Raw genomic sequence first — 24648 nt, 5'->3', positions numbered from 1 at the left:
TCCAGATGATGACTTCTCTTGGGATAATATGTGTCCAACATGTTTGATTTCAAAATATCTGTACTTTCTGGGTCATTCTCGGCCAAATATTCAATTTCTCCAACAGATTTAAGTACCCGATTTCTCATTGCTGCAAGGCCTAAACTTGCCCAAATTATTCTTCTTGATTTCGAGTAGTGACTTGCAGAAGATAACCTATCTGAACATTCGTAGGATCCAATTTCTCGATGCGATAACATCTTCAAACTGAAACTGTACAGCTTCTTACTGACAGTTTTCTCGTGAGAAATCTCTTCCCACATTTCCTTCAATTCTGTTTTTTCTGATTTCGTAATGTAAGACGTTACATATCGAGCAACAGTAATGGAATTGTCAGCTACATACTGTATATCCATGTTAGCATTCCACATGGATAAAATGACTGGGTTGTAGTCATTTATATTTTTTGATTCTTCTTTTCTTTTAAGGTTGTAGGTATTCTTAGGTGATTTTCTTGTGATAGTATGTCTCACAGATGACATAAAACTGTTTACTCTTCCATTTGAAAGAACAGGTCTAGGAAATCCAAATCGACATTTAGTGTAGTATTTATCTTTGCTCTTGTATTTCCGCCGACAGTATTTTCCACACCGATGACTTTGGAAACGTAAAACTTGCTCCTTTAACTTTTTCTCTTCTGTGTTTTTTGGTATAGCACATGTTGCATATTCATCAATGTAAGATAACACTGCTTCATCAGCATCTGTTCCAAACTTTGGGGCATCCTTGATCCACAACAGCATATGAATATGAGGAGCACCTCTTGCCTGGTACTCTTTTCTCCAAAAGAAATCCACTACTTCTCCTAGAGGTGGATTTTTTTTATTGCAGATGAACGACATCATAGCCTCAAATCTATGATTGAAATATCTGCAAACATTAACCGGATCCAATGAGCACAGTTCTCCTGCTGTCTTGTATTCGATGTTTTTAATGTTTGAATTTGCCTCTCGTAGAAAATCCAGTAAATCATCCCAAGCGTACTCAGCACAGCTTAGGGTAACGAACCATGTTGGTGTTCCTAAATTCCGTAACATGCATTTTAATTCACCATGGCGTCTGTACCAATATTCATTTGTCCCACGCTGACAAGCCATCAGATTGATCAGTTGTGTTTCCAAATGATCATCTCGGTGCTGCACTTTCTCCATAAAATCCTTAGCAGACACATTTTGTAAATGTACTCCACTTTTTAAAATGTGATTTACTGCATAAGACAGTGCAGACAAGTCGCTTTCAAATAAAAGATGGAACAAATAAGGAATACTTTGTCGAAATCTGGGATCTTCAGCATATAGTCTTGTAGTCCGATACTCAGAAGCTGGAATCTGTTCCGGACGTTCATCGTATCGTCCTCCTTTTCCTTTAGGAAACAGCTGGGAAAACATTGAGCTTCCAAGCTCTCCTCCCATACACTCACGGGAGTTCCTTTTGCTTTCTTCATCTGAAACAGATCAATATTGTCTCCCATAACTTCTTTTGAATGAAGAGGATGTATGCTAAAATGTTCATAAATTTCTTCTTCCTTTGACTTGTCCACTTTTTCAATTTGTCCAGTTGGTGTTTCTGTGTCTTCTTGTAAATCTTCTTCTTCTTCTTCTTCTATATAAATTGATTCATACCATTTGTTATTCCTTTTCAAATACAAATTTGCTCTTTGTACTTTCCGTACATCTACCAGCTCCTGCCAAATCTTCTTATTCTTTGTAGGTACACCATTAACCAGAATAATTAATGGTTCAGTTTCCAAAGTATCCGCATCAATAGTTTCCATATTTTTTTTCAAATCCAAGGGCAAATACACCACTCTACCTTTTAAACCTCTCAGTAAATCTGAAGGAGGTAATTTACCAGTTTTGGGCTCCATACGTACTATGGTCTGGAACGGATGAACACATTGAATGAGTATAGACTCATATGTATTTAATTCAGAAAGTTCAGCAGGAATAGCATCCAATTCTAAATTATTATGTACAGCTCTGGTCGGCATTCTATTTTCCTCTAACTTGTTGTAACAGTATTTACAAATACGCTGATCTTCACCCAATTCAAAACAATTTTCAAGAAATATATATGTGGCAAAATCCTTCCACTTATAATTATCTTCATTTTCACTCTTTCTGTAGAGATCAACATTCCTAGTTTGTTTTCTATAATGAGTTCTGCGGCAACAAATACAAGTAATATTTGGTCTTTCATTAGAGATTATTGCAAATTTTGTTATGTGATCATTAAATGTCTTACTTACAGAGGGTTCTACATTCTCTTCCACTTCTTCCTCATTTACTGTGTCCTTTTCTGCACTGTTTTGTTCAGGACCAAAGTAACAAAACTGAATTTCATCAACAACCTTCTCTACATCTGATACCGATCCACGGAACAGAGCCCTATTCAATTCATCTAACTTTATTGCTGGACTTTTAGCAAAATACAACCGTCTCACAAACTTTCTCATTTCAGTATGATGAACAGCCAGCATCCTAAAATGATGTAAAACACTATTACACACTTTTCTAGATAGACAAGCCAGAGAATGACCCTGCAAACCAGTATTCTCTCTCACTCTGCATGGATCTAGACTTTGAAGCACCTTAATCTTCTGTTTTACACTTTTTTTTACTATATTCTCTTAGAAACTCACGAAATTTATCAATAGATTCCTGACGCACAGTGCAAATACTACTACAATTCCAAGTGTACACTGGGGCTTTAGGACGTCTCCCCATAGCCTCATCCGCCATCACTTGTACCTCATCTCTTGGAACCATTATCTCCTTCTCCATTATGCAACCATTTTTCACTTCGTAAGCACGACCTCTGGTGTCAACTGCATGCAGCAAACTATTACTTTGAAAATAGCTCTCTTCATTAAAAAAAGGTTCACTACTTGAACTATGCATCCATTTTCCTAAAAACACTTTAGAAAAGTTTGTTCTGTTCACTACTCTTTTCCTTTTGCTTTGTGATTTCAGTACATTAACCATTTTATCTAATGTACGCATCCTATTCAAAATTAAAATGAATAGTTTCCTTTTTAATTCTAATGCCTTTGCTGCAATGGCTTCAATTTCTTTTTTTCTCTTATAAAACTTAGCCTTTTGCTTATATTTCTTCACATCCTTTATCAAATTGGACATAACTCTTCTCTGAAACATTTTTCTACGTATCTCTTTAAACGCTGTTTTTCTGTTTAAGTTAATCTTTTTAGTTGCAGAAGGTATATTTGCATTAACTAAATTCTCAATTTTTTCCTGTCCTTTTCTATTGAAAACATTCTTTCCAGTACAGACATTTTGTACATTTTTCCTTTTTTTGAATATGTTCTTTAAAAAAAATTTTGTCTGCTTACCAGAAGATTTTTTCTTTTTCCCAACATGAGCATCTCCAACTAACTTAGGTCCTCCAGTTGTCTTCAAATATAGTTTTTTTTTCTGGTCTTTCTTTACTCTGGATTTTGTAGGCATCTTAAATTTTGTTCACTGCTCTTCAGCAATACCTGAAAAAAACTAAAAAAAAATTCCTTTATTTTATTTAAATATATTACTACATTTTTTATGTTCTTTAGAAATCTTAAAATACTATAAACCCCTTTCCTATAAATGAAAATCACAATAACACCTTCACCAATTAAATATCTAAAAACAATTCCTGTGTGCACACAGAGTCATGCTTTGAAATTAGGCAGAAAACGAAATTTCTTTGCCAATTGCAAAGCATACTTTCTACTACTTTTTAGGCAAGTGAAAAGTACTTTTACAGACTGACACATTATGAATCCACTTTTCAGATTCTTAAAAAAGCACATGACCAAACTGCTTTTTCAGACCAGCACCATGTGTAACCTGGGTGACTGACTACACTCCAGCAAGGGCAACCAGCCTTAGTGATGCTGAATGTATTTGCATTACTGACTGAAACCTCAAACCCCACTCGCTTGTGAATACTGTGCATGATTCCACAGGGTAAGCAGCTGGGTGTGTGCTAAGAGTCTGCTTCTGCACCAAAAAATGGCTCCCCCTTTCCATCTAATGCAACTGTGAAATCACCAGAGCAATACGCAATAAATCTCTGCCTGTAATTCCTATTTGCACACAGAGTCATGTTTTCACATTAGTCACAAAACGAAATTTCTTTGCCATGTTGAAAGCACACTTACTACTCTTTTTTTTGGCAAGTGATAAACACTTTTACAGTCTGTCACATTTTGAATCCACTTTTCAGATTCTTAAAAAAGCACATGTCCAAACTGCTTTTTCAGACCAGCACCATGTGTAACCTGGGTGACTGCCTACACTCCAGCAAGGGCAACCAGCCTTACTGATGCTGTATGTATTTGCATTACTGAGTCCAACCTCAAACCCTTAAAGTATTCTTTATTTTTACCAGTACACCTTAATTTATCGTGAAAACATAGTCCATATTATTTTACATGTTCCTCACATTTAAATTTCTCCCAAAACAGAAAATAATAAACACAACTTCAACAAAAGGAATTCCATTTCTATTATTCATTTCTTAATTTACCATATACATCCCCTCTCAAACTCTAAACTCACCTTTAAAATTAGTTAGCTGTGAAAGAAATGTGGCACTCAAACAGCAGATTATCAGAGCCAGGATCTCTGTTCTTTACACCTCTCTCCTCTCAGCAGAGCCAGATAATGGCAAACTTTCCCTCTCTTTTTCCACACATATACATGTTAATTTCAAATCTCAGTGCTTCCCCCTTTTTTTCAAATGTAATCACACATTTCTATTGGTTGAAAACCAACCCTTTTCCAAAAGTACCCTTCCCCCAACTTGACTTCTGCCTAGTACCCTTCCCCCAACTTGACTTCTGCCTGCTACCATAGCAACAGCTCATGGAACACTGCTGTGTGGAGTTAGGTCAGAAGTTCACCAAACAATGTTTCAATTCCACAGAGCAAGAGTGCTTGACTTTTCAAACCTAACAGCAAATCCATAGTACTGTTCTTTGGTAACACATTTTTCTGTACCAATACAAAACATGCTTCTATTAATTTACACATACAGCCTAGTTTTTATTCTAGAATGGTATGAAACAGCCAATCATTTCTTTTTTTTATGAAAAAAATATGTTTGCCTCCATTTCCAAACTGTCTTTCATTTCTTTTTACCATTCTACTGAATTACACCTCCTGAGTGCATCCAGTTCTCCTTTGAAGATGTTCACAGTGTGGATTGTAGGGCACAGCTATGTCTTCTGGAGTGAAAAGTATGCAGAGAAAACAGATATGGTGAGAGACCTTGCTTTGCCAAATGTAGACATTAAATGGATTGGTCAGAGAGGGTTAAAGTGGCACCAATTGATGCCATTGGTGAAATCCTTCATGCAAATCCAACACCCTGACCTCATAATAGTGCACTGTGGTGGCAATGACCTAGGCACTTTGACTGGGGTAGGTCTGGAAATGCTTATGAAGGACACCTTTGCACAACTGTTTTCACTTTTCCCTAAAACTGCCTTTGTGTTTTCTAACATATGCCAAAGGCAAAAATGGAACTGGTCCAATCATTTCTGTCCGCAGATTGACAAAGCAAGAAAGCACGTCAACAAATCTGTTTCTGCTTTCCTCCGTGACTATGGTATGGGTTCCATTTACCACAACAACTTGCGTTACGACATGCAAGACATTTATAGAGGAGATGGTGTGCACTTCAATGATGAAGGGAACAGAGTCTTCCTCTTGAACCTTAGACTCTGCATCGGTACTTACTTGTAGGTACCACTAAAAAATCACTTCATAAACACAACGGCTCTTTTTAGAGCCCCCTAATATCTAAACTCTTAAATCTGCATTTCATTTCTTTTATTTTATTTTTTTTCTACCGTACGCGTACGTTGAGCTTACCGTACGCGTACCCCGCGATTTTTTTTAAAATCAATAAATGTTTTCTTTGTACTTTTCTGTCCTTCTTTGACCCCCTTACAAATGTTAGGGGGTCTGTAACTCTCCTCCTTGCCCCCTTTTCAAGATATCACTCTTTTTTTTCTGAGTGAAACACACGAAATGGCGGCCGCCGCTTCCTGGTTTCGACCGATTCGAATGTTTACTAAGATCTAAGAGCCAATCAGAATCGCGCTCGCGCACGCCACCGTACGCGTACGGTAAGCGTACCGTAAGCGCACCGTAAGCTGGCTCAGATATATATATTGATTTAAAGGCTATTTTCTCAGAATCTACTGAACAGATTTACACCAAACCTACAAAAGGCACTTCCTTGACCTGAGGACTACCTCTCTGCCAAATTTCTAGTAATTCTGTTCAGCCGTTCGGGCTGTAGCTGTGTCTAAAGGTCCTATGGAAAAATGCATGGGAAAAAAGCGTTTTGGGACCCCCCTTTTATCTCAGCCCCCGCTTGACGAATCCCCCCGAGACTTTCAGGGTAGGAGCGGAGCGTAGCGCCCCACCTATTTTGAAAAATTCGCGAGGATTCGTCGACCGGCGCCAAAGTTATTCAAAATAGAATGTTGCGGATTTCCTATGGAAACGTGGTCCTAACTATAACTACCTACTGGCGACCGCCAGTAGGTAATATATATATATATATATTCACTGAAAAAACCATAGGTTTCACACATGTTATAGTTAGCGGAAATTTTACTGATAAAAAACCAATGAAATTCCCCCGTTATAGTTACTGTAGGCAACTATAACTCACGCGACCGCAATCCTCTGCTGATGCTAATACTGTATTTAGACACTTATTTGCCCATGTCTTCTTCCATACATTTTTAGCTATACATATATTACAAATATTTTTTTTTCATAAAGACACATATGTCATCAGCAGAAGATTGCGGTCGCGTGAGTTATAGTTGCCTACAGTAACTATAACGGGGGAATTTCAATGGTTTTTTATCAGTAAAATTTCCGCTAACTATAACATGTGTGAAACCTATGGTTTTTTCAGTGAATTTGCAAGGTTTTTTAAATGCTAATTCCTAACTATAACGTGTGTGAAACCTATGGTTTTTTCAGTGAATTTGTATGGTTTTTTAAATGCTAAGTTACTTTACGCCATTCGTGGCGTGCGCGCCCACTTAACGCAGTTCGTTCCGTGTGCGCACAGTAGGCACGCGGTGCGCTTCGCACACCGCGCGGCCACTTTACGCAGTTAGTGCCGTGTACGCACGGTGGGCACGCGGTGCGCTACGCGCACCGCGTGCCCACGTTACGCTAGATGGGCCATGTACGCACGATGCGCTTCGCGCACCGTGCGCACATGGAGGACATATGATGCACTTCGTTTTGAAAGGTAATATTTTAATTTTTCGTAATTTTTATAAGGCATGCACAAATGGTGCCCTTCGGGAACCATTTGCACACGGGGTGGAGAGAGTGTGGATACGTTTTTTTTTATTATTTTTTTTTAAATATTATAGTTTATCTCACAGGTTATAAGCCATGCTCAATTGGTGGCCTTCGGCCACTAATTGCACACGGGGTGGGGAGAGTGTGGATAATTTTTTTTTTTTATAATTTTTTACCGTACGCGTACGGTAAGTGTAATCGGCGAAATTAGCGAAAAAATTAAAATTCCGTTTTTGCCCTTGAGGGATCTTTGGGGACCCCCTCCACATGGCTATGTGTGTGGGAGCTGTCTAAACAGCCCCTTTACATGTTTTTGTCCTTTATATTTTAAACATCACTCTCAGTGCGAGAGAGAAAATGGCGGACGCCGCTTCCTGGTTTCGGCCGATTCGAATGTTTACTAAGATCTAAGAGCCAATCAGAATCGCGCTCGCGCACGCCACCGTACGCGTACGGTAAGCGTACCGTAAGCGCACCGTAAGCTGGCTCAGATATATATATTGATTTAAAGGCTATTTTCTCAGAATCTACTGAACAGATTTACACCAAACCTACAAAAGGCACTTCCTTGACCTGAGGACTACCTCTCTGCCAAATTTCTAGTAATTCTGTTCAGCCGTTCGGGCTGTAGCCCTGTCTAAAGGTCCTATGGAAAAATGCATGGGAAAAACGCGTTTTGAGACCCCCCTTTTATCTCAGCCCCCGCTTGACGAATCCCCCCGAGACTTTCAGGGTAGGAGCGGAGCGTAGCGCCCCACCTATTTTGAAAAATTCGCGAGGATTCGTCGACCGGCGCCAAAGTTATTCAAAATAGAATGTTGCGGATTTCCTATGGAAATGTGGTCCTAACTATAACTACCCTACTGGCGACCGCCAGTAGGTAATATATATATATATATATATATATATATATATATATATATATATATATATATATATATATATATATATATATATATATATATATATATATATATATATATATATATATATATATATATATATATATATATATATTTGTGTATTTGAATGTTGTGCATTTGGCATCTGGGAAAGCCTTTCTGTTAAAAAGTATTGTGTAAACTAAAACCCCAAGCCTTATTCTGCATTTTGTAAAGTAAAACCCTTTTCTAAAGGTGTCGTTTGTTTTGTGTTAATGTCTCCTGCCTCGCCGAGTGTTGAGCCACCGTGTGTGAGCTGTATTATCTGAAAGGCGAAGCAAGACAATGGCCATTGGAAAACTTGGGCAACAGAGTGGCAACTTTCTAAAAGTTGCATTTAATTAAAAGCTTAAAAGATTTAATGCAATGATTATTTTGATATATTGGAGTACCAACTTTATTAGTCCCATTCAGAATCTGAGTTGTCAACAAGTAACCCTCTACTCGACAACGGGGCTACTAGCTTTTCTGCAGTAAAAATGAGAATTTGAGGTTTTTACTGTTAGGACTTATAAAAATACTTTTTAATATACAGCACCCTACATTAAGGCACGATTGGCCTGCTGTAGCGGTGACTTGTATATATTGAAAAGGAAGGTTTGGGCTTTGCTGTTAGTTTAAATGGTGAAGTCAAGTTAGCAGTTTAAAACTTCTCTGCCAGTCTTTAGTGGCAGGCTGGAAGCCATGTGTTCACGTTGTCAGATCCAGGGTGGCACAACAAGTGCTACATCCCTGGTGGGACACTTTAACTTAGAGACCCTGGGTATCCCCTGTTATATACTAGAGACTTATAAGTAAATAAAGTTACACCAATTGGGTCTAAGCCAATCTAACATATACTTTTAAGGTTCAGAGCACTGGCACTGAGTTCTGGCTAGCAGGCCTCTGTGTACTATCAGAGTAAAAAAACAGTACTAGAGAGGAAATAGGCAGGGAGTGGCACAGATGCCCCTGTCAGAAAAGGAGCACCAATCCCTTCTGGGCACTTAAAGTTTTCTGTGCTTTTCAACCCAGATTATTATGTTCTTTTTCCCTGGGTTTGGGAAATGTAGACCCTTGTGGGTGAGAGGGAACCCATCTTGCTTCTGACCCCTTCTGGCTCACCCTTGAGCCCTTCTAAGCACACCTTGGGGCTTCACCTATGTTCCTCAACTTTCCATGGCCCCAACTGGCCAGTCAGCTGCGCGTATAGGGCCTTCCCCTCTTACCTTACCTTACTCAAATGCCTGTGAAGTTCCACACTGTTAGTGCAGTGGTTTTACTTGCTCACTACCCAGTGATTTACAATGGTTCTCTATGAGCATTTCAGGCTTGGAATCCCTTCTGATGTCCACGGAACTATATCTTCATCGTGTCTCACTGTGCATGTCGACAGTGTGCAAGGGTGTCTGACTGGTGCATGGTTTTTGTTAAAGAGATCGAGGTAGGTTCAGCTCAAGCAATTCCTCCTGATATCCCCAGCAGCCATATTCTTGATGCATCTGGCTACTCATGTCAATGGTGCGTAGTGGTAGTCAATTGATTGGACTCCGGAATTTCAATGACTGACATGTCATACGTACTTTGAAGATGTTCAGTTCATCATGGCAGCGGGTCACAACTTTGTGCACTGTCTAGGTGCTGTTGGGTACTGTATTAATTTATGTCCACAGATTCCTGAAGGGGCCTTGTTATTTTGTTTTACTTTCAGTCAAGTTTTTACTCATTATTCTTATTTTCTTAAACTGTTCATATTGGCGAATTTGTATAATTTCAGAAGCAATTCATAACGTAGTATGAAAAGTGCTGAATAGCCTTCAGCTTTTGTTTCTACTTCAGATTGACCTCCGTGGCTTAAGAACCATGGAGAGAAAGTTTCAAAACATATCTTGAGTCAATTGAACATAATGTTTTAACTAACAAAGTAAGGTTCTATGACACAGACAGTGTCTTGGCCTTGAGGGCACCAGGATCTTGAAACATGTGCCTTGAGAGAATGCAATGGGCAGTGACCCATTAGACAAAATGGGGTGACCCTGTGTCCCTCAGAACCTCGATATATATGATATGTAAAGAAGTGGTTCTGTCGGGAAAATGTCAATTGCTTTGTTCAATGAAATCAATGTATCCACAACATCATAGGATCCGCATCATTAATTGCGGCTGTCAACTGTTGCTCATCTACCCCCTGTCCTGATGAAAACCCGTCCTTGACGCATAGTAAACTGTGCTAATTCCTAGGGTCAAAACGTCGACGTTGCAGTCACACTAGTCGACCCAATTTCTCAGGCCCCAGCACAAAGTCATTTTTTGGGCTTGTATTCATGCATTGAGAAGATTGGACAGTACAACATTACTGCTTTTATGTGTTACCTTTTTGTACAATTCATGTATAGCACTTTTTCACTTATCACCACGAAGTCCCTTTTTGCACTTTAATGACTTTATTACCCTGCATTATATTGTTTGATGGACAGCCATGTTCATTCATTTGTGTACATAATATCCATATAATACAAAGTGCCATTTTTGACCAAAAAATAATTGTCCCTGTGGTGTGTTCAAGCATTACGGTTTGGTTCTCTAAATATTGACGTTGAACCATTCTAAAAATTGTAAATGTTCTTCACAAAAATTGAATGTTGTGGATACATTGATTTCATTGAACAAAGCAATTGGCATTTTCCCGACAGAACCACTTCTTTATATAGCAATGGGCAGTGAAGCAGCAGGTATGGATGAGTATGCATCTGCAGTTAAAATGTACAACACTTATTTCAATCCATGTACACATGTGGTGCTTTAATTCACAGATTTTTTCCAAAGATGCGAATTGTCTGTAGAAGGTTATTTAAAAGCTTATGGGGCACTTTTAAGCCTAACTATGGTGACTTTGAGGATGAGATAATCAAAGATGAACTCACTGAAAAAGCAAGCAATAAAAATGTTTAAGATGAGTTCCTTATTAAGCAACATCCAACCTTGTAACAAGCTGTCAGTTTAGTAAGAGGAACTGAAAATGCTGCATACATGAAGGAGTTGTCTTGCATGGATAATAAGGGGTGTTAATGTTAACCGTTGCCTTAGTCTGTCTATTTATCCTGTAGCCATGTTTCCTTTGACCATGACCATGACTAGAGGAAGTACCAATCTATGATTTCACTTCTTGGCTCCTGAAATGAGAAAGTGTTAATTAGCTGCTCAGGCCAAAACGTTTGCATTCTTATTACAACTGAAGGTGTTCTTCTTTCTTTCTCGTGATCTCAGACCCTCTGCTTCCTTTTGATTAATTAAATCATGCCATCATCCTTGGAATCCTGTATGTGCAATACCATATATTTGTGCTTGAATTCACTCAACACGATTTGCTGGGGGGGGGGGGGGCTCTGACCGACTGAAAAAGAGGTTCAGAGATAACTAATTCTTATTTTGTTATGCATGTGTGTGCAAAGAGTTATCAAAAATAGGAAATCTGTCAATGCAATCATCAAGTACGATAGTCATTTGAATCTGATCAAGAAGCTGTATGTTGCTTGATGATTCTGGACAAATTACATTGAAGAAATGAATAAGCGTCCTTGTGAGTAACAAAGTTTTAACCAGACCACATTGTAGTATAGAAATCAATAGCCTGGCAGTGAGGATGATGGTAAATTCAGCCTCAAAATACACATTCATTGGAATAGAGACTCATATACGGGAAGAACACCATAGATGTGCTGTGAGAGTAAATGAGAAGTTCTAACTCAAAGGCCATGTTACGATGGTCACTCTACACATGGCCAAAACAAAAATGGATTCTGTTTGTTAGATGGTGGGACAACAAGGAGTTGGAAGTAATGCTCGATCTTAATCAACTGAACATGTTTTAGTTAGGAGAGAGTTAGGACTTTTCTCAGAAGATTACATTGAAGATGGGTGTGCCAAATACGAGAGCAAGATGGTGTCAACGTGAGCTCCGTCCTGCTCGGCTGTCCACGCCAGACGTCTTAGCGATCGACTAGCTGCCCTGCGCCTCATGACGAGATGACATTGCGCAGAGCATCGAGAGCTCAGGGAACGTTGCGGTTGCTGCAGCTGTTGTCTGGAGTCCGCGAAGCCCAACAACTCAACCCAGGAATGGGAATCAAGGCATCGCGCCAAATCTTTTCATGCTTCAACTCGGACCCCCTTGCCTGGTCCACCCTGTGTGCCCTCGCGGCTATCGTTCTGATCCTGCCGTGCACGAACCCCCGCTCTATCATAAACACCTACTGCATCAGCGGGAAGAGGTCTCAGTGGCTGCACTATTTTTCTCACTTACGCGGCACAAGAATTAACTCTGCGATGAATGCCCGGGAGGCCCAAAAGGGAGGCAAGATGAAGATGACATCTATTAACTACATTAATCCTGAGTCTAGAGAGCCCAGAGAACCCTGCGACACTTCAGCAACGGAGGTGACGATTAAATCCAGACAAGAGGTTAGTGCAAAGAAATTGCATGGTAGATCTGGGGGGAGAGAACTGTTGAAAGACCCTAAAGATCTCGGACCCTCACGCCCCCCGTAGCAAAAATGTTTATGGGGACCAAAGCTCAACCAACTATCCTAACTACTAAAGCCCTTACAACCCCCAAAGAAACTTTGCCTACCTCTTTAATTGCGGCTCCTGCTATGCTTGCCACACCCGCACTTTCACTAGGCTTTCAATCAGAAGCCCGCATACTAGCAAATACAGAGCCCAACATAGAAAAAGACGGACCCCAGGGGACGCCATGCAGTATTGCCAATACCACGAACGGCATCCTTATCGAACCTTCTAACTCAGCCCCGAACCCAGCCATTTCCCCATGCTTGCCCTATGCTAATCATCCAAATGGGACTGCCACGCAATATGCGCCTTCTTCACTACCCGCCGTCGAACAGGGGAACGGTATCGCGTCCATGGTGCTAGAAACGCAGCCGGCTGGCCTAACAAATGTTATCCAGAGCCTAGTGGCCCCCTCAGGGGTGCAAGCTCCCTGGACTCCTGAAGTCGGTCAAGAGCACTTTTATTCAGTCTCAGACAGCACCCCTACTTCCTCAGGCGAAGAAGAGTCTGATGTAAGTGAAGGCGATAGTGAGGCCTCTAAAATAGATACCGGAACTGTTCTACGCTGAAAGAAACCTAGAAGCAAAAGTAAACAGCACAGTCAGCTGAGATGGGATTACTCAGATTCCCAGATGTGATACCCTCTGCAAGAAGAGGATCTCAGCACAGTGCAATGGGGAAGCACAAAAAATTTGCAAGCAGTCTCCACTGAGCCCTCAGCCTCCATTCTAACCTCTATCAAAGTGTTTCATGAGGAGGTGCGATCAGACAACCGTTCAGCCAAATGTGCTGCTAAGAAGCTCCAGGGAGGGCTGAGAAGTTTGAACAAAACCTGCACTGATATAAGTGACCGGGTCGTCATGGTAGAAGCTCGAACGGAGCACCTAGAAAACGAGTCTGCAGCAATTAAACAGCAGAGTGAGTCCAACGCTGCCTGCTTGGTAGACCTAATGTCTAAGATGGAGGACCAAGAAAATCGCCAGCGTAGGAACAACCTTCGCCTGCTTGGTATCCAGGAGGGGAGGGAAGGTGACAATCCCAGAGGCTTCATCGTCAAACTTTCACAGGCCTCATTCCCCGATGCACAGGGATGGGACTGGGACTCCGATTCCCCCTCTACCAAAAATGGCAGAACAACAATGGCGACAATCCCGGAGGACTGCCAAGGGTTTTTTTGGTGTATTTTGGAAACTTCCTCCTCAGGGCAGCTCATCTATGACCAGGCTCGCCCTAATTCCAAGAAAGGGGCCGACGGAATAACTTTTTTAGCCAATCCTGACTTCTGCCATCAGACCGTAGAACGAAGATGGCGGTTGAGACAACTAATCTCCCTGTTTCAACGGAGCTGAGGTGTACTTAATGAACCCAGCCAGGCTTAAAGTAAATTTTAACAGGGATACCAAGACTTTTCTGTCCGAGGTAAAGGCTGGCGAATACCTGGATGACTTGAAGGCCAAAAAGAATTCCAAATGACAGAGAAAAAAGAGACATATATTTACTATATTTACTAACTATTTATAGCCTTAATACATACCTCCTCACTCCTTCACTTGTTCTCTTTTTCATGATCATATTCTTTGCCTATAACGTACACAAATTTTATTGCATGCTCTCTGGATCTAGCTCTTTTTTCACCTTCTTATCTTCCGCCATTTCCTATGGCTTAGAAATGGCCCAAGGGCTACTGGCCGAACAAAAGAGTACCTGTTTTTCTTTTCTTCTTACTGGCGTGGCTGACAGCTGGGGCTTATGTCTGGCCACCATCACTCAGGTTATACCTGATTGCTCATACAAGGGGGGGGGATTGAGGGGGGTATAGGGGGGGGGGCGGGCACCAAGGTGGAATAAAAAAAAAATGGCACAGAAGCAAAATGGATATCTACACACACGTACAGACCTTCATTTTCATACTCATGGTCAAGACTCAAGGGCATCCCTTACTTTTTAGATGGCTAAGATTGAGAGTCGTCTCTGTGAATATCTGTGGACTGAACGACCCTGTTAAAAGACAAAGGGCCTCATGTAGGTAAATAAATTTTACCGGTTCTTAAATACCGAGCCGTACCGAATCGGTAAATTAGAATCGGTAAGTTATATGTAGGTAAAAATTCGGTAACAGTTACCGATTCGGTAACATTCGGTAAATACGAATCGGAATTCACCGATTCGGTAAATACCGAGGTGATAATTACCGATTCGGAAAATACCGAGGTGGTATCTACCGAATCGGAAAATACCGAGGTGGTATCTACCGAATCGGAAAATACCCAATCGGTATGTACGGATTCGGTAAATAACATCACATGACATGACGAAACAGCTAATCCTGTGCAACGACAGCCCACCCAACCAGGAACTGCCCACACCCAGGCAGGTGTACACAATTAGCCGAAGTGGCCACACCCAGGTAGGTGTACATAATTAGCCGACCCTGGAGAGGCTTGGAGTGCAGAGGAGAGGCAGGGAGCAGTTGCATGTGCGAGCGGGAAACGAACAGCATGTCCAGCCAGAGAACACAGAAAGACGGAGGGGAAAGGAGGAGGAAGCTGAAATTCAGCCCCAAGGAACTCCAGGTGCTGGTGGAGGAGGTGGTGAAGCAGCACCAGAAGCGGTTTGGGAGGCAATCCCTGCAAGTGCCTGAGGTGGAAAAGCGCAACATATGGCTGGCCATCCAGGCGCAGGTCAATGCTGTGGGAGTGACCCACAGGGACATTGAGGTCCTCAAAAAGCGCTGGTATGACCTCCGGATTGTAACCAAGAGGAAGATGGGCGACATCCAGAAGGAGGCCAGCCAGACCGGAGGTGGAACCAACAGGGCACCTGCCCTCACCGAACTGGAGGAGCTGGTGGCGGCCACAATCGAGCAAGAGAGCGTCGTGGGACTTGGGGACGCCGACAGCTCTGCCAGAGCCGCAACACACCAAGGTAAGACGAAAGCACAGCAATGTAGCCCCCCCAACCCCTATCCCACATCCCCCAAATGTGAAACGAGAATCACACTGCAGTCCACACGTGTCAGTGCAGACAGGCAATGCATTCCGGGAGATGTAGTCAGGGCAACACTAACCATGACGTAAATGTTACAGGGCAACAAGGCATGTCACGCACTCGAGGCACAAGGAGACAGGGGACATATTGGAATGTGAAATGATTTATTGTGACGCTTGCAATGCAGCCCTTCGGGGACACTGAGCCAATGTTGTATTTCTGTCCACAGATGTGACATCATGCAGGACAGGGCATGCTGCAGGAGAGACGGCACACCGGCCACATAAATCACCTCTAGCCAGCACAAGTGCAGACCAGGGAGCAGGCCCACTGGCAGCCGCACCACCAACACAGCCAGCCTCGCCGCACACAGAGCCAGCATCACCTCACCGAGAGCCAGCGTCACCTCACCGAGAGCCAGCATCACCACCACCAGAGCCAGCATCGCCACTCATGTTCGATTCACCGGCCACATCTCCGCTTGCAGGCGTGAGAATGAGGAGGCGTCCAGCAGCCAGGCTACGAGCCTTAGACACCTCGTCAGACGACAGCATGGGCCCAGAAGACCGCACCGGGCCCCAGGAAGGGAGCCATGCCACTGTGCCCCACACCTCACAGGCAGCACAGACGGAAGCAAGAGGGCGCCGCAGGTCGCGTGTCCAGAGTCCACCAGCACCCACTGACGGCCATGGTGTCTTCTTGGGGCTCGAGGGCCAAATGTTAAAGCAACAGCGCCTGCAATCAAAGGCAGTCATGTCAGTCCAGAGGCACATGCGGGTGATGAAGACAACATTAGTCAACATGGACACTAACATTAGCGGCATGGCTGCGGGCATTCGGGACATGCCCCAGTCTATCCAGCAGTTGTGCAGCAAATTAGATGCTGACATCGAAGCACGGCGCCGGGAACGCCAGAGAAGGGACACTACCAGCAGGGCACTCAACCGTCTGGCAACTGCCACTTCTCTACTGTGCCGGCGCTCTGTGACGATGCAGGAGGGCCTAACACAGTGCTGCAGCGACCTGTCTCGGGGGATGGTGCAGGTGACAAGTGCACTAGGGGTGCTATTGACTAGTCAGGCGTCGACAACTGCTGCAGGGGATGCTGCGGAGAGCATCGACACCAGCAGCAGCATCACACCCCCCGTCCCAGAAACACGCAGGAGCAGCAGGCGGCTTGGGGTTGGCTCTAGTGAGGATGCACAGGCCGTGCAATCCACCACTGCAGCGCGTATGCGCAAACATTGATGTAGCCCTGCCTAGCCACTTCACAATGGGTGACGTAACCCTGGACATACTATAGATGGTATATTGCCAGATTGGCCTGATCATGTGTTCATGGCGTGGTGCCACATTAAAACTACGTCATGACTGCTCACAACTCGCTGTGTCCCCTTACTTACTCAGAAATAGTTGGATGTGATCTCTGCCCGTCTCTCTCTCCCATCGATTGCAGTTGGCACTCTAGCTGCGTTGCCCTCTGGCTGGCCTGACTCATCCTCGTTGTCCTCAAAATATGTTAGTTCCACATCTGTCCCTTTTTTCGTGGCAAGGTTGTGCAGCATTGCACAAGTGGCAATAATCTTGCAGCAGGTGATGGGTTTGTACTGGCGTGCGCCTCCGCTCTTGTGCAGGCAGCGGAACCTGCTCTTCAGTAGTCCAAACGTGCGCTCCACCACATTGCGTGTTGTTTTGTGTGCCACGTTGTATCGTCTCTCACTCTGGGTTGCTGGGTGTAGGTAGGGAGTGAGGATGAATGACCGGCATGCATATGCACTGTCGCCTGGATGAGTAAAAGGGAACATTCAGTAACATGCCTCATGACAATATGATTTGCAGGTTTCAAGGGGCGTCACTGTTACTTACCTAGCAGGTATCCCTCTCCGAATTCTCCGGCACTCAGTCGTGTGTATATCCCACTATTCTGGAAGATGTAAGAGTCGTGGGTGCTCCCAGGAAACTTTGCAACAATATCTGCGATGATGTTCCCTGCATCACAGATCACCTGCACATTGATGGAGTGGGTGGACTTCCTGTTCCTGTAGATGTGCTCTGTATCAGCTGGTGGACAGATTGGGATGTGGGTACCATCAATACAGCCGATGACATGGGGGAACTGTGCCATGTGATAAAAGTCAGTTTTTGTTTTCTGCAGTGCAGCCTGTGTGTTCGGGAAGCTTATGTAGTGGTGCATTCTCTGCATCATGGCATCCAGGAACTTCCTGAAGAAACGTGACAGGCAACTCTGGGATACCCCACCCACCGCAGCTATCACCACCTGATAACTGCCGGATGCCAACAGATGTAGGCTGCAGAGCACCTGCACATGTGGGGGTATGGCGTGCGCCCTTCTTATTGGATGGTCCAGGAGTGGGTGTAGGTCCCTGATTAAGTCCATGATGGTTTCGGGGTCTAGCCTGTACCTCTCATGTATCTCTGCATCAGTCAGCTGGAATAGTGTGATGCGCTGTCTGTAGATTTGTTCCTCCCGTCGCCACACCCTCAGTCCTGCTGCCTGTAGACGTAGGCGCCTTGCAATGACGTACATAGCGGCCATGTTGTCCACGCTGTTGCATTTTGGGTTTGCTTTTATCCATTGTTGATGGTTACCACCTGCTTTTAATCCGTGTTAATTACCGACTCTTATTTACCGATTTTACTGGATTTCTTAATTACCGACTGCTCCTACATGTCATTTTAAAATTTTACCACTTCATTTTTACCACTTCATGTTTACCGAATCGTTAATTATGTATTCGGTAAATATGAATCGGTATTTTAGAATTCGGTAACTATGAATCGGTATTTACCGCCTCATATTTACCGAAAAGTGGTTTTTGGACTCCTACATCTCACTTGTCTGAATACCGGTCGGTAACGGCATTTTTACCGAAAATCGGCCGTTACCGACCGGTATTTGGCTACCTACATGAGGCCCAAAATGTGGCTCAAAGTCTGCGGTCTCTAGGGGGAAACGTCATCTGTCTCCAGGAAACCCACTTAGAGGGCTCACAAAAACACCTACTAGGCACACTTGGGTACAAAGTTGTGGGTGCCACCACACAGGGCGCTAAAACTAAAGGGGTGGAGATCATCACAGATAGAAGATTCATCATCAGCAATCCACAGCTAAAATCAGATCCACTAGGCAGGTGGATAATAACTGAATGTCATCTTCCCTCTAACCCTCCGTTTACTCTATGCTCGATATATAGCAGCAACATTGATGATCCAGGGATTATCAATCAGGTCTCGGGGGAACTTGCTCACTGGCCCACCCCTATTATCTTATGTGGAGACTTCAACATCCACTTGCCCAGCAACAGGGAAATGAACAGTAATTGGAAAATATAAAGGCAGGACCTGGGACGAAATCCTGAGGTCCCTTCTAAGTCTGCCAGATGGTAAAGCCGCAGGAATGGATGGTATCCCCGTTGAATTCTACAAGATTTTCGCCCCGCAAATTAAGTTACTCCTCACAAACGTAGTAACCTCCATCTACAACGGGGCCTTCCCTCCTGCCTCCTGGTCTACTGCCAGGATATCCATATTTCCTAAAAAGGACTAGTCCCCGCTGGAGATGGGTTCATATAGACCCATTACCCTCATCAACTGTGACTCAAAAAAAATTCAAAAATACTGGCAAGCAGAATATCTTCGGTTGTTGAGTCCCTAGTCTCAGAATGGCAGCACGGCTTTATTCCCAAAAAAGGCACCACGGAGCATGTCAGGCGGGTTATTACCCTGTTCGACGCAGCACAAGCAGCTGGAGACCTGATGTCGCTTACACTGTTAGATGCTGAAAAAGCATTCGATCGGGTCTCCTGGCGGTTCCTTTAGCCGGTAATGGACAAGCTGGGCTTTGGCTCAAGATTTACACTGGCCGTGCAGGCCCTGTACTTTAAACCTATGGCCTGCCTATGCATTAACGGGCAATTCACGGAATTCTTTAACATCTCACGAGGCACCAGACAGGGCTGACCCTGCTCACCTCTCCTATTTGCCCTCTACCTTGACCCATTTATTAAACAAATTGAAAAAAAAAAAACATTACTGCAATTAAATATCAGGGGATCGACACCAAAATCTTGGCCTATGCGGACGATCTGGCCATCACTTCCCCAGACCCAGAGAATACCATACTCGCATTGGAGATAGAAGCCCTAAGATTTGGGCAAATCTCCGGTTACGCCCTGAACAAAAACAAAACACAAATAATTACAAACAAAGAAATTACATGGACTGAGGACAGGGTAGTACCTAAAGCTAAATATCTAGGGGTTCTCTTATCAGCAAATATCGATAAAATAATAACAGACAATCTCACTCCCCTCGCCGCAGATACTAAAAAGTCCCTCAAACGTCTAGATAATTTACATCTGACTCTGGTTGGAAGATGTAATGTAATAAAAATGACACACTTTCCTAAGCTCCTTTACTTCTTCCGTTCTATACCCTTGGAATTTAGCAAATCTACCCTTTTAAAATTCCAGCAAATATTTACACAATTCATCTGGGCATATTCCCTGCCAAGACGGGCTTTAAGGCAACTCTCGCTCCCAAGAGAGAGAAGCGGGTGGTCCCTCCCTAACATTACACTGTACTACTGGGCCTCTGTCATGCAGTACAGTTCTGGGTTGGTAAAGGAATCTCTCCCCCCTCCCGTATCAGGGCTTGCCTCTCCCTTCTATCTCTTACTAGGTGAACATCACTGGGGCTGCCTCTTCCGGGAGACTTCCTACGGATACTATAAGCGCGTGAGATTTAAGACCTTAATGAACTCATACAAAGTATTCCGCAACATCTGAAGACTCTTTGGATTGGGAAGATTCAACTTTTACTCCCCCACTGCTGATAACCCTAATCTTCCCGCTATTTTTGAAAAGTCCTACTTCTTAGACTGGTTCAGAGCCGGTATAATGAAGCTTGGGGATCTCATTACCATAGAAGGGTCAACTCATTTGCAAGTTTGAAATCTAAATTTAACCTGAAAAGCTAAGATGCCTTTAAATACTTCTCTATATGTGATTTCTTAAATAGAAAAGTCGGGGGCGCCGCGGGGTTCGCTGAAGTGGAATTTGTCAATACACTACGCAATACTATAACACCTAGAATAGGTTCCCTTTACAACACCTTAAATATGCAAACCCCTGATGATCTTCAGACAATAGCCGCTAAATGGCACTCTAAACTCGAATGCTCACACAACTTATTTTTTAATTCCTTAACACTCTCTCAGAATATATTACTTTCAGCCAAACTGCCGGCTCAACATTTCAAAACCATTTTCTTTCTGTACATTACCCCTAACAAAATCGCCAAATGGGGTGTAGGCAAAGGGACCCTCTGCCCCCGGTGCTCAGAATTTGCCGCTGACTCCATCCACATGTTTGCAACCTGCCCCAGACTTGTTCCAAACCTTCTCAAAATACAGGAGTTTCTAGGGGAAGTCACCACCCAGGCTATCACGTTAAATCCCACAGTTATTATGCTGGGAACCCAATCCAACACCCCCAGGGTTAAAAGCGAGGGACTCATTTTTATTGCAATGGCAATATAGAGGATCTGCGTCGCCTCGGCTTGGCTGGACTTTGACCCCCCTCATTTTCTCAGCGGCTGGCTAGACTAGTAGCAACCCATCATCTAGAGAAAGCCGTTTATGCCAAGAAAGGTCGTGGAGGACAGAAGAGAGGCCTAGAGGTCTGAGAAATGCTAACATCTTGGTTGGACCAGCCTTGACGACCTTTTAAACCTTCTTTCTAGCCTGCCGCGATCTCCTCGCTTTAATCATTGTACTTTTAACTCTTGTTCCATACTCTATCTCGGGTGTCTTTCTCATCTCTAATATCCTACTTTCTGAGTCTTGACCCTATAAGAGATATCGACCATCTCTGGTTCTACCGCATTTTCAACTGTTGTACTATGTGCCAACCTCTTGCTCTGCTTTATCATTCTTCTCCTTTCTGTTCCAAGGTGCTCCTGGGGGGAGGGGGTGGGGGAGAGGGTGGGTCAGCCGAATTGTAATGTATACCTCTGTATTTTCCTCAATAAAAAAAAAAAAAGAAGATGGGTTGGCCACCAGCAACGTATAGGTTATATAGCATACCTTTCATAATGAGAAACAAATGAAAAGAAGAGTTGAAGAGAAACAAGGTAAAGTAATTGTCAAGTAGTCTATGAAAGGATGACATTGTAATGTGCATTGAGAGTTTGAAATGACCGATATCAGGTATTCTTGCACATAGGACCTTTGATAATGTGTGGAGATCTCTACATAAAGTTGACATTTGAGTTAGTAGGCACAGATTGGCATATATACCAAAAAACATTATTACTCAAGTGGGCAGATGTGTTTTCTATGCTTGACATGACTTTACCTTTTGATTAAATGGTATTGCATAAGGATTCTAGGCACTTAACATCATTTGTAATACCAGTGGGAGGATATTGATTCAAACAAGAACCCTTTGGTTTGGTGCAAGAATCAGAGGTTTTTCAGTGACCTATGGAAATGCCTGACAAAGATTTGAATGGTGTGATCTGTTTTCAGGATGATGTGTTGATTAATAGGGAGGATTAAGCTGTGCATTACTCTGAATGCCCAAATATATAAACTTGGGGTTGAAGTTGTTGACTATTTGTGGTATCCAATTTCAAAAAGTGGTATAACAGATGAGCAACGTCTGGTGAAGATGGCGGTGGCAGCTCCTGATCCCCAAAACTAGGAACAGTTGCAGTCCCTCACAGGTTTGGCAGAGTTTTATTTAAGGTTCGTTCCCAGTTTCTCAGAAAATATGTTTGGGATGTGTTTGGAAGGACAAATTTGGTCATCCTATGAATCTGCCACAAAATCAGGCTGGTGTGTGCATGCCAGCACTTACACGTATATTAATAATAAATAACAATCTGACTTAGACAGACTAATTGGTTCAGGCATTTTCATTGAGGTCTTCATGTTAGGAACTGAATGTAGGGCAAATAATAAATATAACCATGATGAATATTCTCCAGCTCCTTTGAATCTTGGTAATCTTATTTCATCAAATGTTTGCATTCTCATAGGGAGCAATGTCTGTTTTCAGACAGGACACATCATCATTACTAAGTAGGTTGTTTACACTAATTAACTTTCACATCACTAAGGTAACAGCTGTCCTCCCTCTACTCATTATGGATGGCCCAATATATGCAAAAGTTGGTCCTTTTCCTTATTTGAATTCACCTATGATTGTTGGTAAAAAAATCTTCTTAATCCGGGGCATAATTCCAATTTCTCTTAAAGAGGTAGTAATCTGTTACTTAACAAAAACTACTACAAAAACACCCGAAAACTAACTCTCTATTTCACAGATGCGGTTATTATCTACCCTACTTGAGAAAGTCGTTATCAATTTGTTGTAAAATGTTATTGAAAACAATCGCCTGCTCCACCTTTCCATTACTTTGCTTTACTTTATTAAGCATTTTTGTTATGTCTTTCTGACTCAACCGAAACATGAGACTCAGTTTTGCTCAACAGTCATAACCTTGATCTATTCTTCAGGCAGTTAAATTTTGAAATAGGAATGAAATCCATTATCTACACAATAAAGGGATCTACTTGAACCCTATTGGAGTTTTTTTTTTTTAAATAAAAAAACAACATGTCAATAGTCTGGTGTATAGACATCAAAACTGATGGTGGCCATGGACAAAACTTTTATACACAATGAAAGGAACCATTGTAACTGCGGTTCCTTGTGATGTACAGAGATGACCACAGGGCCGACATCATTGTTAAATTTGGTGGGTAGACTACCCTCAGGATGGCGGAAGTAATGTTCTCAATCTGACAAACTTTAAATCAGGCCCTTAAGATTTCTTTTCTAGAAGTACCTCCTTTGGAACCTGCACTCAGAACTTCAGGCCTTGCTTTAAATGAAAGCAACGCAAGATGTGCAGTGTCTGCCTGCACATAAACACGTTTAGGCCTGAAACCCCCCAATAATGTAGAGGGTTTTGTATGCACCTCCAGTCTAACCAAGAGACAGTCAAGTATTGAGGCTCCACCCAATCCTAACTCACTCGAATTATTTTCCCTTCTGCCTACTATCTCCTGAAGCAAAATTGTTTATCTTAAGGAATGCTTGGGAAGGTTCAGGGGCATATTATCAAGACAGGCCATAAAATTATCGCCACTTTAGCAGCAGAAAACTGCAGCTAAAACGGCGATAATGGGCTTGATAATATGCTCTATGGAATTCCAATTGAAGCCCATGTTAGAAGTGAAGGACATCTCACATGGGCTCCAATTGGAATTCCATAGAGCATATTATCAAGCCCATTATCGCCGTTTTAGCTGCAGTTTTCTGCCGCTAAAGCAGGGATAATTTTATCGCCTGTCTTGATAATATGCCCCTAAGTCTTTAAACGCGGATCTGTCATAAGTCGATGATACAAGAGGTTTGTACAGCAAAAAAAACCACATCAGATCCGTATTGGACAGTACGATTTTGCACTGAAATGTTCATAGATTTCATCATCATTATAACTTTATTCGGTCATTACGACCATTAAAGTGCGAGTGCTTACAATACAATCATCCAATATTAAATGAAAAAACATAATCAGATAATACACATCTGCTAGGAGGTTATTATATTGTCACTGTTAATATAAATGTAATAACAAATAATAAAAAAATAAAAAAATTGATGGACAGATTGCAGAACAATGTCATGCATTCACTCCAGTACAGAGATCTGGGCCTAAATCCATTGCTTTTTTTGCTCACCATGCCATTCCAGTTTGGGCCC

This window comes from Triturus cristatus, chromosome 8, assembly GCF_964204655.1.
Source record: "Triturus cristatus chromosome 8, aTriCri1.1, whole genome shotgun sequence".
Lineage (NCBI taxonomy): Eukaryota > Metazoa > Chordata > Amphibia > Caudata > Salamandridae > Triturus > Triturus cristatus.
The sequence above is the reverse complement of the archived record's forward strand: the minus strand, read 5'-3'. Positions refer to the sequence as shown.